The sequence below is a fragment of the Macaca mulatta genome, chromosome 18, assembly GCF_049350105.2.
Source record: "Macaca mulatta isolate MMU2019108-1 chromosome 18, T2T-MMU8v2.0, whole genome shotgun sequence".
NCBI lineage: Eukaryota > Metazoa > Chordata > Mammalia > Primates > Cercopithecidae > Macaca > Macaca mulatta.
Genome location: NC_133423.1, coordinates 70,239,782 through 70,255,394, shown reverse-complemented (window position 1 = coordinate 70,255,394; position 15,613 = coordinate 70,239,782). Strand labels below are relative to the sequence as shown.

At 45.4% G+C, this 15,613-nt stretch overlaps 2 protein-coding genes across 15 annotated transcripts in view; one reads left to right on the top strand and one right to left on the bottom strand.

Moving 5' to 3' along the window:
* LOC144336392 (uncharacterized) overlaps nucleotides 1-15,613 on the bottom strand; it is a 54,923-nt gene that overhangs the window by 36,356 nt on the left and 2,954 nt on the right. For 3 of the 14 annotated variants that reach the window (XR_013408141.1, XR_013408140.1, XR_013408142.1), the window contains exon 1: nucleotides 15,198-15,435. The exons of 10 other annotated variants lie outside the window; for them this stretch is intronic. The gene's annotated coding sequence lies outside the window, so the exon portion shown is untranslated. Of the gene's footprint in view, nucleotides 1-9,058; nucleotides 9,154-15,197; nucleotides 15,436-15,613 lie in introns of those variants that run through there. One more of the 14 variants, XR_013408144.1, reaches the window with a different exon arrangement.
* The window catches only part of GATA6 (GATA binding protein 6), a 37,815-nt gene continuing 36,626 nt past the window's right edge, over nucleotides 14,425-15,613 (top strand). The window contains exon 1 of the mRNA XM_077974787.1: nucleotides 14,425-14,538. The gene's annotated coding sequence lies outside the window, so the exon portion shown is untranslated. The remainder of the gene's footprint in view (nucleotides 14,539-15,613) is intronic.

The window sequence follows — 15,613 nt, the reverse complement described above, 5'->3', positions numbered from 1 at the left end:
CTGCTCGCCTTGGCTTCCCAAAGTGCTGGGATTACAGGCGTGAGCCACCGTGCCTGACCAAGTGATGGTATTTTTAAATTGAGATCAACAAAAAGGAAAACCTTGACATTTTATTTGAATGAGCCCTTCACAGTGACCCTTATTTCTTGTGTACTCTTTTCTCTCTATTTTTGGTGTGACTCTTTTTGTTTGTTTTTGTTTTGGCATGTGCCAGTCATCATTCTGTTTCTTTATGTTATACCTAATGGCAAAAGGAAGTTGCTCACTCTCAAGACTGAAATCTGTTCCTTAATATTAGAATGATGAAAACAAAAGAGGAGAATGATCTGGGTCCTGAAAATGGAAGGTATGCCTATGTTTTACATTCAGGGTGCTGAAGACATTGTTGGCGTTTAATAAATTCATGGTGATTTGTACTTATTAGCCATTAATTCTTTTATTATTATTTTTATATATTTTTGAGACTGAGTCTCACTGTATTGCCAGGCTGGCGTGTATGGAGTGCAGTGGTACCATCTTAGCTCACTGCAACTTCCACCTCCTGGGTTCAAGCCATTCTCCTCCTCAGCCTCCTGAGTAGCTAGCTGGGACTACAGGCACATGCCGGCACGCCCAGCTAATTTTTTTTTTTTTTAATAGAGACAGGGTTTCACCATGTTGCCCAGGCTGGTCTTGAACTCCTGAGCTCAGGCAATCTGCCTGCCTTGGCCTCCCAAAGTGCTAGGATTACAGGTGTGAGCCACTGTGCCCGGCCTATTATTATTATTATTATTATTATTATTATTTTGAGACGGAATCTTGCTCTGTTACCCAGGCTGGAGTGCAGTGGTGCAATCTCGGCTCACTGCAACCTCTGCTTCCCGGGTTCAAACAATTCTCCTGCCTCAGCCTCCCAAGTAACTGGGATCACATGTGTGCACCACTATGCCTGGCTAATTTTTGTATTTTTAGTAAAGACAGGGTTTCACCATGTTATTCAGGCTGGTCTTGAACTCCTGAGGTGATCCACCCACCTCAGCCTCCCACTATTTTTATTTTTTTGAGGCAGGATCTCACTTTGTTGCCCAGGCTGGAGTGCAGTGGTGCAGTCATGACACACTGCAGCTTTGACTTCCAAGACTTAAGCGTCCTCCCACCTCAGCCTCCTGAGGAGCAGGGACCACAGGCACGTGCCACCATACCTGACTGTTTTTTTTTTTTTTTTCCAGAGATGAAGTCTCCCTATGTTGCTGAGGCTGGTCTCAAACTCTTGCCTCAGCAGTTGTTTTAAGAGGCTTAATAAGTTATTGGCCAATTCAGAATTATAAATACAACCAACCTAATATTCATAAGTGGCTGAATTCGAGAAAAAATGTGGAGTGTGTTTTGAAGTTGGGGGTCTAGAATTGGAGTTGAAGTTGAAGGAGTGGAATGTTGTGAAATATAAAGTTTATAAAAATTCAGTCTGAGAAGTACAGGAACAATGCCCAATGCAATAATACCCTCACAATAATAATCCCTTTAAGACCAATTGTACAATGCCTGGGATTAGAAAATTTCCACAGGCTACAGTAAGGATTTGTTTATATTCAGATAATTGGATCAGAAAATGACTTATGATGTCATTTGATCATCAACTCTATTCAATGTGGAATCCTCCCAAAAACTGATGTTCAAACCTTCTGACTTAGAATTCTATTTAGGAGGATGTGAGAGGAAAAAAAAGTTGAAATGTAAAAAGCCATCTAAAGAGATCATTGTCTTTAGTGTGGAATGGTATGCTATGGATAATGCTGGAATGTATGCTTTGGGCTTGGGGAATTATCTAAAACCTTAGGCAACAACTTGTTCAACCAGCATTTACTGAGTTCTGTGTGCTGGACACTGCGTCGAGGGGAATAAAAAGATGAATGAGACGTAATCGGCCCTCCTTAGATCTCACAGACTCAGGGAGCAAATGGTGCAGTGATGATGAGTGGAAAGTCTGAGTCTTACCCCAATTGTATGACTGGTTTTCAGCACTTGGCTAGTTCCTCGCTTCTGTTCCCTCACCCATAACATAAAGAGAGAGAATAATGAAGGGATCGGCCTCTCGGGCTGGTCAGGCGGTCACGTGGGCTGGAGAACTGGAGTGACGAGCTCTGTGGTTAAGCCTCTGAACTCTTCAGGCCTCAGTTTCTTCATCTCACCCTCAGGATAATAACTGTGCCCACCTTGCGGTGCCATTATGGGAATTATATTGAGACAATCCACATGGAGCGTTTGGCTCACAGAAAGCACTGGGGAGATGTTAGCTGCTGTTAGTACTATTCCTAGGTATTTGGAAGAACATTTCCATATTTGAAATTATTGACATATTTGTCATTGTGTAGACAGCACATTGGAAGGCACATAAAATGTTTCACTTTTTTGTTTTTTGTTTTTAAGATAGAGTGTCTTCTGTCGCCCAGGCTGGAGTGCAGTGGTGCGATCTCAGCTCACTGCAACCTCTGCCTCCCAGGTTCAAGTTATTCTCTTGCCTTAGCCTCCCGAGTATCTGGGATTACAGGTGCCTGCCACCAGGCCCTGCTAATTTTTGTATTTTTAGTAGAGATGGAGTTTCATCTTGTTGGCCAGGCTGGTCTCGAACTCCTGACTTCAAATGATCCACCCGTCTCAGCCTCCCAAAGTGCTGAAATTACAGGCATGACCACTGCACCCGGCCTGTTTTCACTTTTAAATCAGAAGGTTTGACATCATGGAATCACTGTCTAATGCTGATCCCACACTTTGGTTATCATAGATTATTATTATTGTTATTGTTGCGACGGAGTCTCCCTCTGTCGCCCAGGCTGGAGTGCAGTGGCACAATCTCGGCTCACTGCAACCTCTGCCTCCTGGGTTCAAGCGATTCTTCTGCCTCAGCTTCCTGAGTAGCTGGGACTACAGATGTGTGCCACCACACCCAGTTAATTTTAGCATTTTTAGTAGAGACGAGGTTTCACCATATTGGCCAGGCTGGTCTCGAACTGGTGACCTCGTGATCTGCCCACCTCGCCCTCCCGAAGTGCTGGGATTACAGGCGTGAGCCACCATGCCCAGTCTATCATAGATTATTTAAAAAGGGCAAAGAGACTATATAGATGTGATCTTCATTATTGGCAGATTTGATATTTGCAAATTTGCATACTCAATAATGTTTATTGGTAATCCCCAAATCAATACTCACGGTGCTTTCCTGGTCATTCTCAGCTATGTGCAGAGCAGTAAAAAATCTGAGTTGTTCAACATGCTTGTTTCCAGTTGAGGCTGAACAGGACTATGTTCTGCCTTGTTTCAGCACTCATACTGTAAACAAGTGTCCTTTCAAAGTCTCTGTAGTGCCACGTTTTTCACATTTTTGTGCCTTTTGTTGGTGATTTTGCTGTTTGAAATGGCCTCTAAGCATAGTATGAAGGTGCTGTCTAGTGTTCCTAAGTGCAAGAAAGCTATAATGTGCCTTACCCAGAAAATATATGTGTTAGAGAAGCTTCATTCAGGCATGAGTTATAGTGCTATTGGCTGTGAATTCAATGTTAATGAATCAACACTACATATGAAATAAGGTGTCTTTAAACAGAAACACACATAAAACAAGCTTGATGAAAACATGGTGACCAGAGGCTCATAGAAACTTAACCCTCTATTTCCCCTGGGAGCAATGGCTCGGTACTCACCAATTGAGTGTTTGTGGTAACTTTATAGCACATAGCTATCATTAATAATAACAATCAACTGCATGCATGTGTGCATGTGTATATGTGTTTATAAATGTATGTGTGCATACAAATGTGTATATATACTTAGGTATGATTTTTTGTTTTTACAAAATTGCTGATAAATGTGTCAGAGAGTGAATGAATGGGGCTCTTTTGAATTGAGAGTCAGACTTGTGAGTTGGGCTTATTGGAACAAGGCCAGTATGTTGGGGGCCGGAAACCACATTTACAAAGAGATTATTTTAAGTCGTCCATTCAATAAATAATTTTAATACTAGCTCCTTTCTGAGTGGTGGCAAGAAGAGGAACTTGATCTTGTCCTAGTCTCTGTTTTGAGAGATTGGTCTGTAAAGCCTCTCACTGCTGCAACGAAAAGTCTAGATTTAACAGATGGATTGGATGAAAAAGAAGAATCCACAGCATGATTTTGAAAGTCTTAGGCATAAAAGAAATGACAGTACTGGACTCTAGAACCAGGCTGCTTGTATTTGAAGTTAATCTCTGTCATTCAACTAGCTGAGCGACCTTGGGGAATTTTCGTAGCGTCTCTGTGCCTCCCCCGTAAAATGTGTACCTACCTCAAAGAGTTAGGGAGACAAAATGTAAAAGCTCTTAGAACAGGCCGGGCGCGGTGGCTCAAGCCTGTAATCCCAGCACTTTGGGAGGCCGAGGCGGGTGGATCACGAGGTCAGGAGATCGAGACTATCCTGGCTAACATGGTGAAACCCCGTCTCTACTAAAAATACAAAAAAAAAACTAGCCGGGCGTGGTGGCGGGCGCCTGTAGTCTCAGCTACTTGGGAGGCTGAGGCGGGAGAATGGCGTGAACCCGGGAGGCGGAGCTTGCAGTGAGCCGAGATCACGCCACTGCACTCCAGCCTGGGAGACACAGCGAGACTCCATCTCAAAAAAAAAAAAAAAAAAAAAAGAACAATGCCTGGTACAGGCATGTGCTTGTCCAATATTAACTCTTATTAACATTGCTAATCTTCAAAGCTTGCCTCAATCTCAATCATAGAACCATGAATTCACTCACTAGACACTGACTGATCATGTTCTATGTCTTAACAACTTGGTAAACTAATAGCTGACTATAGATATATGTAGATAATTTTGTGGATCTGTGGATATATAGATATTTTAAACTCTTCTATGCAGTTACTCCAAGGAAGAGACTGTCAACAATGGATGATACAGTTTCTCACTTTTTGCTTTGCCCGGGGAGCCAAAGGAGAGTGCCATTGGTGAAGGCAGACATGCCACCAGCTGTGTGGGTGAAGGGAACTCTGGCCAGCAGAGATCCAGGAGGAGGGACCCCGCAATGGAATGCAGGGCACCAGGGATTCTGGGCAGGAGCAGCAAGAGTATCTCCTGGGGAGCCTGGGGGTTCTGAGCCCTGGCCTGAAGGGCAGCCTGAAACCTCAAGAGACCACAGTAATATTACCGTTTCCATCAGCACTATTGCTAAATGCTGATGTGCACAGGGCCCGGTACCAGGTGCTGCCTGTCAGAAAACTATCTGCAGAAACGTTCATGGTATTGATTGCTGCTGGCTGTGGAGATAGTAAGGGGGAAATGACCAAAGAGGTTCACACAAGGGCTTCGGAGATATTGATAATGTCTTTTTAAAATTATTATTATTTTTTAAAAGTTTCTGAAATAGAGAAGGGGTCTTGCTATGTTGCCCAGGCTGGTCTTGAACTCCTGAGCTCAAGCTATTTGTTTTTTTTTTTTTTTTTGAGACAGAGTCTCGCTTAGTCGCCCAGGCTGGAGTGCAGTGGCGCGATCTCGGCTCACTGCAAGCTCCGCCTCCCGGGTTCACGCCATTCTCCTGCCTCAGCCTCCCGAGTAGCTGGGACTACAGGCGCCCGCCGCCTCGCCCGTCTAATTTTTTGCATTTTTAGTAGAGACGGGGTTTCACAGTGTTAGCCAGGATGGTCTCGATCTCCTGACCTTGTGATCCGCCCGCCTCGGCCTCCCAAAGTGCTGGGATTACAGGCGTGAGCCACCGCGCCCGGCCTGCTCAAGCTATTTGTCTGCCTTGGCCTCCCAAAGTGCTAGGATTATAGGCGTGAGCCACCATGCCTAGCCGATATTGATAATGTTTTATTTCTTAAGCTGGATAATACCTGCACTGGGTTTTGTTTCAGTATTCTTATAGACCACACACATATATATTACATATATTCTTATAAGTGTACATATTTATGTTTTTGCTGCAAAGATAAATACCAAAATTACAGTGACTTAAACAAGTTAAAAGTTATTTCTCTTTCATGGAACAGTCTGAGAATAAGTGATCCTTTTCTAAAGCTCTATGATGTCACAGACTGACACCCTTTACTGCAACTTTGTGCAATATGTGGCTTCTGTCTCATTGTGGCTGATCCAGTGCCTGCCATCATGTCTAAATTCCAGACAAAGGTTTGAGCAAAGGTTAGGGGAAAAGCACGTTTCTTTGTTTTTAAGGGAATGACCCAGAAGTTACGATTTTTTTGGGGGGGGGGGGCGGAGGGCATGAGTCTCACTCCATCACACAGGCTAGAGTGCAGTGGTATGATTTCAGCTCACTGCAATCTCTGCCTTCCAGTTTCAAGTGATTCTCGTGCCTCAGCCTCTGGAGTAGCTGGGATTACAGGTGCATGCCACCATGCCCAGCTAATTTTTGTATTTTTAGTAGAGATGCGTTTCTTCATGTTGGCCAGACTGATATTGAACTCCTGGCCTCAAGTGATCCACTGGTCTCAGCTTCCCAAAGTGCTGGGATTGCAGTCGTGAGCCACCGCACCCGGTCCAGAAGTTACAATTCTATCTCACATCCCACTATCTAGAACCTGGTCTCTTAGATCCCCTTAATTGCAAAAAAAATCTGGGAAATGTAGTCTTTAGCTGGGCAACAATTAACAGAGCTAAAACATCTTTTCTTGTGTAAGAAAGGAGGGGCTGGGCGCGGTGGCTCATGCCGGTAATCCCAGCACTTTGGGAGGCTGAGGCGGGCGGATCACAAGGTCAGGAGTTCGGGAGCAGCCTGGCCAATGTGGTAAAACCCTGTCTCTACTAAAAATACAAAAATTAGCTGGGCATGGTGGCGGGCACCTTTAATCTCAGCTACTCGGGAGGCTGAGGCAGGAGAATCGCTTGAACCCAGGAGGCAGAGGTTGCAGTGAGCTGACATCGTGCCACTTTACTCCAGTCTGCGACAGAGCGAGACGCCATTCCCAAAAAATAAAATACAAAGGAGAGCAAATATTAGAGGCAAAGAGCAGCCTCTGCTACAAATATATAAAAATATATAGGTGATTAATTTAAAGAGCTGAAAGTAAAAACCGTACTTCCCAGTGCATTAACTATGAACTTATTTATTTAAAAATCATTACAGTCTTGCCTGGGCACGGTGGCTCATACCTGTAATCCCAGCACTTTGGGACGCCAAGGCCAATGGATCACCTGAGGTCAGGAATTCAAGACCAACTTGGGCAACATGGTGAAACCCTGTTTCTACTAAAAAAAAAAAAAAATTAGCTGGGCAGGGAGGCGCATGCTTGTAATCCCAGCTACTCTGGAGGCTGAGGCATGAGAATTGTTTGAACCCAGGAGACAGACGTTCCATTGAGTCGAGATCCCACCATTGCACTCCATCCTGGGTGACAGAGCAAGACCATCTCAAAAAAAAAATCATTATAGTCTTAAAGGAGAGTCAATAGGGAACAGAGAAACATAAACTATAAACATTGGAGGTTACTGCTAATTGATAACTACTTTGAAATGAAGAATTAAAAGCTATAGTGTAAATCAACCAGAAAGTGATTTGATTTTTTTTCTTCACTCAGGGTGGGCTTGAATAATTTGAATTTTAAAAATGCTACATGCCCACAACTCTTCAGAAACATAACTAGCACTTAAAGCATGGGAGGCCTCTTGTATGCCAAGGTTAAATTGGTTCTGGACTATTCATGAGTATTGTTGCCATGGACATGAGGTGATTATGTAGGAACAAAACCCACTGTTCCTCTTCCAATTTGTCAGGTGAGATCTCATGGAGGAGGTAGAATCTCAGGGACTGGTGGAATAGGAAAGGAGGAAGTTTGAATTTCTCTTTCTTTCTTTTTTCTTTTTTATTTCTTTGAGATGGAGTTTTGTTCTTTTGCCCAGGCTGGAATGAAGTGGCGCGATCTTGGCTCACTGCAAACTCTGCCCCCTGGGTTCAAGCGATTCTCCTGCCTCAGCCTCCTGAGAAGCTGGGATTACAGGCGTGTGCCACCACACCCGGCTAATTTTTACATTTTTAGCAAGAGAGTGTTTCGCCATGTTGGCCAGGCTGGTCCTGCTATGGGCCAGGCCCTGCTCTGGGCTCTGGGGAAACCATGGTGAGCAGAATAGACAAGTCTCGCTCTGTCGTCCAGGTTAGAGTACAGTGGCGCGATCTCACTGCAACCTCCGCCTCCTGGGTTCATGCCATTCTCCTGCCTCAGCCTCCCAAGCAGCTGAGACTACAGGCGTCTGCCATCACACCTGGCTAATTTTTTGTATTTTTAGTAGAGATGGGGTTTCACCGTGCTAGCAAGGATGGTCTCGATCTCCTGACCTCGTGATCCGCCCACCTTGGCCTCCCAAAGTGCTGGGATTACAGGTGTGAGCCACCGTGTCCAGCTGTGTTGAGCTTACATTCTAGTGTTCCAGCCTAATTTTATTATTTTGAGTTCCACTTTCATGCCCCAAATCTAATTATAATTTACTTTAGGAGACTCAGTCATGACTTGGCCCTCATAGCATGCAACAGTGATCTCTCTGTCTGAAGAGGTTTTCATCCTTGAGGTCAATTTTCCAGTGAATACACTTAGAGATCTGATCATTTCTTCCTCATTGACACTCTTTATCTTTTGCTGTAAAAGGTGTATTTTTGCATCTACAGTTTTGGTATAATTTTGTAGTTAAAAAATCTTTGCATGTATCTGAATCCTGCCAACCTCTCCGCTTTCTTGCTGGCACTTCACACTAAGGCTCCAGTTAATTATCTTTGCTTCTTCTCACTTCCTAAACCTTGTCTGATTAAGTCATTTCTCAAAACTCAGTTTTAAGAGTTTTAAAACTCAGTGAGTTTTAAGACTCCTCCAGGAAGCCTTCCCTGGTTGCACTCCAACAGTCCCTTGATTTCTCTCTACGGTGGCACTTACCACCTGGTGTGACAATTTTCTGTAACCTTGTCTGCCTCTCCTGATTGTCTGGGAGCAGCTTGAGGGCAGCGCATTGTCACGCATCTTTGCACCCCTAGTACCCGCCATAGTGTTTGTCTCAGCAGGATCATGGAGTTTGAATGACCAAATAAAACAAACAAAAACTTACTTGCACTATCAGCTAGGGACAGACAGGGTGAGTTGTTGATTGCAAATAATTCCCTGTAGGAATGTCCGATGCTCACAAAAGCTTTTTCTTGTCTTTTCTTTTTAGTTTTGATCACCTTCCTACCTCACTTCTTTGAGGCCTTGGTACCTCCTCTCTTCCTCTTAAAAAGTGGCCTGAAATAGAAGTTTGTGTTTTTGCTTATTTATCAAACATCTCAAACAGCCTGTATGGTGAGCCAAACACCCTTCTAAGCATTTTATAAATATTAATTCATTTAATCTTCATGAAAATCATATATATATATATGGTTTTTTTTTGAGAAGGGTCTTGCTGTGTTGCCCAGGCTGGAGTGCAGTGGCGTGATCTCAGCTCATTGCAACCTCCACCTCCTGGGTTCAAGTGATTCTTATGCCTCGGCCTCCTGGGTAGCTGGGATTACAGGTGCCTGCCACCATGTCCAGCTAATTTTTGTATTTTTAGTAGAGACAGGGTTTCACCATGTTGGCCAGGGAGGTCTTGAACTCCTGACCTCAGGTGATCCACCTGCCTCGGCTTCCGAAAGTGCTGGGATTACAGGCGTGAGCCACCGTGCCTGGCCAGGAGTAGAGATATTAAGGAACATGCCCAAGATCACACAACTAAAGAGAAACAGCAAGATGCATATCTGGGATTTGAACCCATGCCTCCATAACTGGTGCTTAATCTAGCTCCAGGTGCAGAGGGGCAGGGAGCTGCTGCAGCAGTTGCACTGGGTAGACCCTTTCCTATGCACCTAGCCTTTTGCACTTCTGCCCAAAGCGTGCTGAGCTCTGGACAGAAAGATGACTTTGAAATGTAGAGGTTGACAGCTTTGTGGATCCACATTGTGGTTTTTGGCTAGAGTTTGCTGGGCACTGGTAGTCAATCTTTTAAAATGGTATAATATTCACACTTTTTTTGGTTGGATAATTGCATGCCTTTAATTTGTGGTATTATAAACAGCAGTAATCTAGCTTAAGAGTAGCCAGAAAAAGTTATTTGATATCCGTTAAGTCAGGTTTCTATCTTTATCTACCTCTGTAGAGGTGAATATTATTATGGCCAGGAAAAAGCAACATTGTAATATACTCTAAAGGGTGTCTCTTGAGTGGATAGATTAAAAATAAAAACCCCTTCTGAAGAAGGTAGGCAACTACTCTGCTGCCTTCCCTAACAGGCTAACACAATTTTCCCCTTCGGTATCATGACAATTTGGCTCTCTGTAGGACATGAACATTAAAGGTGGGGGGCGGGGAATCATACCTTTCTTAGTCCAGTGACTTAGAACAGTGATTAAAAAAAAAAAAAAAAAACCTACTTAAACTGCTGCCACCTAAAATGTTTACCTTAGTCAGAAAACTCTGATAGTTCAAGATAAATGAAAACATTAGCTCATGCAAAAGAATTGCTTATTTGGTAAGTATGAAGTCCCCTTAGAGTAATCATTGAGAATAAGGGAGTCCATCCTCAGTGATTGCTTTTGGTCAGCGTTCTGTGGTTCAGTGGGCTTATATTCACAGGCAAAGAATAAATAATTTAGATAGCAACTTCTATCGGAAGACATTTCAGTGGTTTGAAAATCTTGACTCTAAGTTAACTGTTCAGCCTTTGGAAATGGATCATCCCTTTTGTTTAGCCCACTGGTGTAGTATTTAGATTAACGTGTAAGTTTGTATTTAACCCGACAGAAACCAAAGAGCCAGATCAGTCACATGCTAGCGGTCTTCCTGGGGCCCTGACAGATGTACATGCAGGAAAGGGGACTGAAGTCATTAGTTTGTGATTAATGTTTGCAGAAAACAATATTTTTACCATTTTATGTATGGAGCAACTGAGTCACGAAGAGGTTAAGTGTCTTGCCCTTGATTACAAGGCTGTTTAGTAGTCCAGGAAAATCTAGCACTCATGCATGCACATTGACCATAATTTTGCATCCAATTCTCTCTCTCTCTCTCTCTTTTAAATTGAGACAAGGTCTTACACCCAGGCTGGAGTGCAGTGATCTAGACTCACTGCAACCTCCAACTACTGGGTTCAAGTGATTCTCCCACCTCAGCCTCCTGACTAGCTGGGACTAAAGGCACACGCCACTATGCCTGGCTAATTTTTGCGGTTTTTGTAGAGAGAGGCTTTCACCATGTTGGCCAGGCTGGTCTCGAACTCCTGACCTCAGGTGATCTGCCCGCCTCAACCTACCAAAGTGTTGGGATTACAGCCATGAGCCACCGCACCTTGCCTTTTAAAAATTATTGTTTTTATTTTGACAGAGGGTTTTGCTCTGTTGCCCAGGCTGGACTGCAGTGGTGTGATCATAGCTCACTGCTGCCTTGAACTCCTGAGCTCAAACGATACTCCCATCTCAGCCTCTTGAATTCTCACCAATTCTGTTTTGTGAATTACAGTTTCTGTACTTGCCCACAGGCAGGTTACAGGCTGGAAGTGAGAACTAAAACAAGAGGATGCTGACAATCGCTTTCAAGGGGAAGGGACCTACCCAGGCTTGCTATGGGTAACAGAACTGACACAGGGGCTGACGTTTCCCCTGGGCCTGGCTCTCTTGGACCTTCTGGCTCTCCGCTGATTCCCAAAGGCTTCTGTCCATGAGGATTCAATCAGCCTCAGGACGGCTGGCTGGGCTGGGGGGCAGGAGGGTTGTAAATCTGGGAGAGCTGCAAAGTATTCAGGGTCTTGAACTTTATCAGGTTTGAATGTGTGATTGTGAAAGTAAAGAGCAGAGAAATGACAGCACTCAGTAAATCAAACGTAGAGAAGATCAGAACTGTCAAAGACAAGAGAAAAACAGGCGCTGGGCACAAACCGGGCAGAAAAGCTGCAGGGACGGGAAGACTTTTATGTTCCCTCCAGACTTTGCCTTCTGAAAAACAAATCTCTTTCCCTGTCATTTTATCTAGAGAAGAGTATTATTTGTTATATCCCATAAATTCCTTTTTAAAGTTTTCATTATGAAGGTTTAGATCTTCTTTTAGAAGATAGGGTGCTATAAGAAAAAAAACAAAACAAAACAGAAAATCAGTTGAAAAATGACTGGAATGGCCTAGATTTTTTCCCTATCAATAACGTGTTCCCTAGCTTCTCAGAGATCTTTTTTTCTTCCTTCAAAAAAACAATGTGATTAAAGTATAATAAATCTGCATATATAGCAAAACCACATTGAAGAGTAAAAAGGCATAAGAGAAGTCTAAAGTTAGATGATCAGGTCACTTTAATTAGTTCTCTCCCCCCCTCCCCACCCCTGCTAATATCTAATGCCAGTCCTCAAGGTTACCCTTCTTAGTGATCTGTTAATTCACTCCTGTCTACTGCCAGAAAGAGGTTCCCAGGAAGGGGTGCTGCTGGGACAGGGATTCTTTTGTTGGAGCAGAGGAGGAGCCTCAAGATTACTGTCTTTGTCCTGTAGAAGACATTGCAGAAGATCTGTTGCTGGCATTTGCAAGGGGAACAACAAGGGATGTCTCCTCTTCAAAGGAACCAAAGACAAGTAGAGAACCTAATGTTTGTCTCACCCTTCACCTCCTTTCCTACCATAATGCAATAAATAAAGTCTTCACTGCTAGTACATAGAAAAGGCTTGAGACCTCTGGTCAATCACAGGTCCCAACTGAATGAGTGCTCAAAGAAGTTATTTACTGGGAATTAAGTTTGCTCCTGTTGGGCCAAACAAGAAATCGAAATTTGATGTAGTATATGAAAGTCTATTACAATAAATATTAGTAATAATATTCATATAGCGCTTACTATGTGCCAGGTACTATTAGCAGTTTACATGTAAGAAACCTTTTGATCCTCTTAGCAATCCTATAAGGGGAGTACTTTTATTATGCCCATTTTGCAGATGAAGAAACTGTGGCACAGAGAGGTTGGGCTATTTGCCATGATCACATAGCTAGTAAACGGTGGCATCAGGATTGAAACCCAGGCAGGCTGGCTCAGGGTCCTGCGCAGGCCCAATGGCTCCTAGAAATTCCCTCAGTGTATGAGCCACTCCTTTCTTTTCAAACCCACTGGGTTGCCTAGAGGGCAATCTGGACTTGAGTACTTTTTTAGAGAAGGGAAAAAGACTCAGTCATCTCCTTCCATCTTGGAAAGTGGGATTTTGCCCAACCGGCTTTACAGAGGTGCCAACCTTCTAGACTGCAAACACTTCAAAACTAGGAGCTAACTCTTCTCTTTCTTCCTTGTGCAGTGCATACTCAGTATGCACTGGGCAAGTGGCAGGGAACTGGAGGACGGCAACCTGGTAGACAAGCCTTTGGTCCTAATTCTCTGCATATTTGCAACATAGCTGTATGGAGAGGTCATATTTCTGGGTAATTTTTTTGTTTGTTTCTTGGGCACATTTTGCCCCTTTAATTGACTCAAAGTGGGGCATTTGTAATTTAGCAAGTCTCTAAAAGCTGATTTCCTTCTTTTCCTTGCTTCCTTTTAGCATTCCCTGTCCCACACTTTTTGGTTTTGAAAAAACAAAACCAAAAAACTACTGAACAGTCAGGAAGGTCTTTGAGCTGAGACAGCCCAGGGACAGTGGCATATGGACCCTGGCCCTAGAACTGGCGTGGCCTGCACACCTTGTGATACCAGCAAAATCCAGGAAGAGCCTAGGTCCTGCCTGTCTAGTGGGTTGGACATTTCTCCATCTCTTTCACCTTCTTGGGAGCAGAAATGTTCCCTTTTCCTGTGATGCGCTAATTTTCCCCTCCCCAGAGGCCGGTGGGGTAAGGATTATGTAGGACGGATGACTTTTGGCATTCACCTTATTTGGAAAGATAACAAAAAAAGAGAAGCATCTTCCACTTCCCAGCCAGTGTGAGGGGGCAGACAGCAGACCCTGGGGTGCCTTTTGGAATTGAGAGTCCTGCCCCCACCATCTGCCAGAGAACACACTGGGGGAGGCAGAAGACTTGGGAAAGCCCCCTGCCGGGAAGCCAAGGGGTCTCGTCTGAAACTTACCCCCACCCCATCACCTCCTTGTCCTATTTCAAAGAGGTAGAAAAGGTTTATGCTGGTCTGGAATATGGACTCCTTTTACTTAAGGGAAGGAGAAAACTTCAAAAACATCACAACTGACTCCCCAATCTCACTTTTTAGTATTCAGGATCAGGAAACTGGAACTTCCCTGCCGTCACCCTTTGGTGAAAGGGAAGGGATCACTCCAGGGGCAGGGCCTCGGCCCAGCTGGCAGCCCTAGGCTTTATGTAGTGATGCCAGTAGCAATTAATAATGATAATAAATACCACACTTCAAACCAAACCCAAGCCGAGGATGACTGAATGATTGGACCTCTGCCTCCCACCTGCGTGCGGTTACTCTGCGAGTCCACACCCTCCCGGGCAGCCTCAGTTCCACCCACCACCTTCAGCCTGGGATTCAAAGGGAGCGCTGCCCCAGGACCAGCGACGTGGACCAGCACACTGCCCCTTAGCAGACCCACAGGGAGTGGGATGGTAGGTGGGGGCGGTTGGGTTTTATCTTTATTATTTAGTGTCAGAAAATAATCAAAACGGGGTGGTAATTTCGGCCCCCTGAGCTCGGTTTAGTTTTTCCGCGAAGTGCAGGGGGGCCGTTTTAAGATCCCCACCTGGAGCTCCAGAGCTCCCGGGGACCCCCGTGTCCACCCCGTCTCCCAGGGCCTGGCACTCCCTGGCCCCGCAGCCCGGGAACCTCCACCTTCCCCAGGCGGCAGCCACAGGTCCCGCTGGGCCCATCTGAGGTTTGCGGCCGCCGAAGTCGGGGTCTTAGGGCGTCAGGGAGCAACCAGGCCTCGGGGAGGGAGGCCGGCGCCGGCGCGGAATTTCTTTATCGGGATTTGAGATCCGCAAGCTTCTCCTTCGCTTCTTTAAGCGATCACGGAAAGACACCTTTCGATCTTTTGTCAGACATTTTGGCCCTTAATAGCTAAATTTATTTGGTTTAAAGCGGCTACGGGAGAAGCAGGGAGGGAAAATCTTTCGTCGGTCATTGGGTGGCCTAGATAACAGACTTGGAGAGAGAGGGGAGAAGAAAGTAAAAAGGTTAATGGATGAGGGGAGGGCTGGAGGCGCCCGGCGTGGGGCTTTTACGGCGACCCTCCCCCGACCGCCCCCTTATCGCGGCCCGAACTTACCCGCGGCGCAGCGAGTACATTAAGTCACGTAAACAGCGCGGAGAGGAATGCCACCGCGGTGACCTTTCGTGCGCCGCCGCCGCGAGCCCACCTCCGCGCCGTGCTGGCGGCCGCCGGCGGCGCGCGGGGGTCGGCCGGGGGCTGCGCCGGGCGAGGGGCCTCCGGGCCGGGCCTGGCCTGCGTAACGCGCCGGGCCTCGATTCCGACCGCCCGGGGACCCCGGCGCTGGCTCTGCTTGGTCCTTCCCCCGAAGTGACCAGCGGCGGGGAGCCGGCGCTGGGGGTGGGGGCGACCTTTGAGTTTCCGCCGCCACCACCTGACGTTTCTAAAGAGTGTTTTTGGTTTTCCGAGATTTAAACTTAAAAGAAAGAAAGAAAATCACCGCCAGGACTCTGGTCGACGGCCTACGGTGCAGT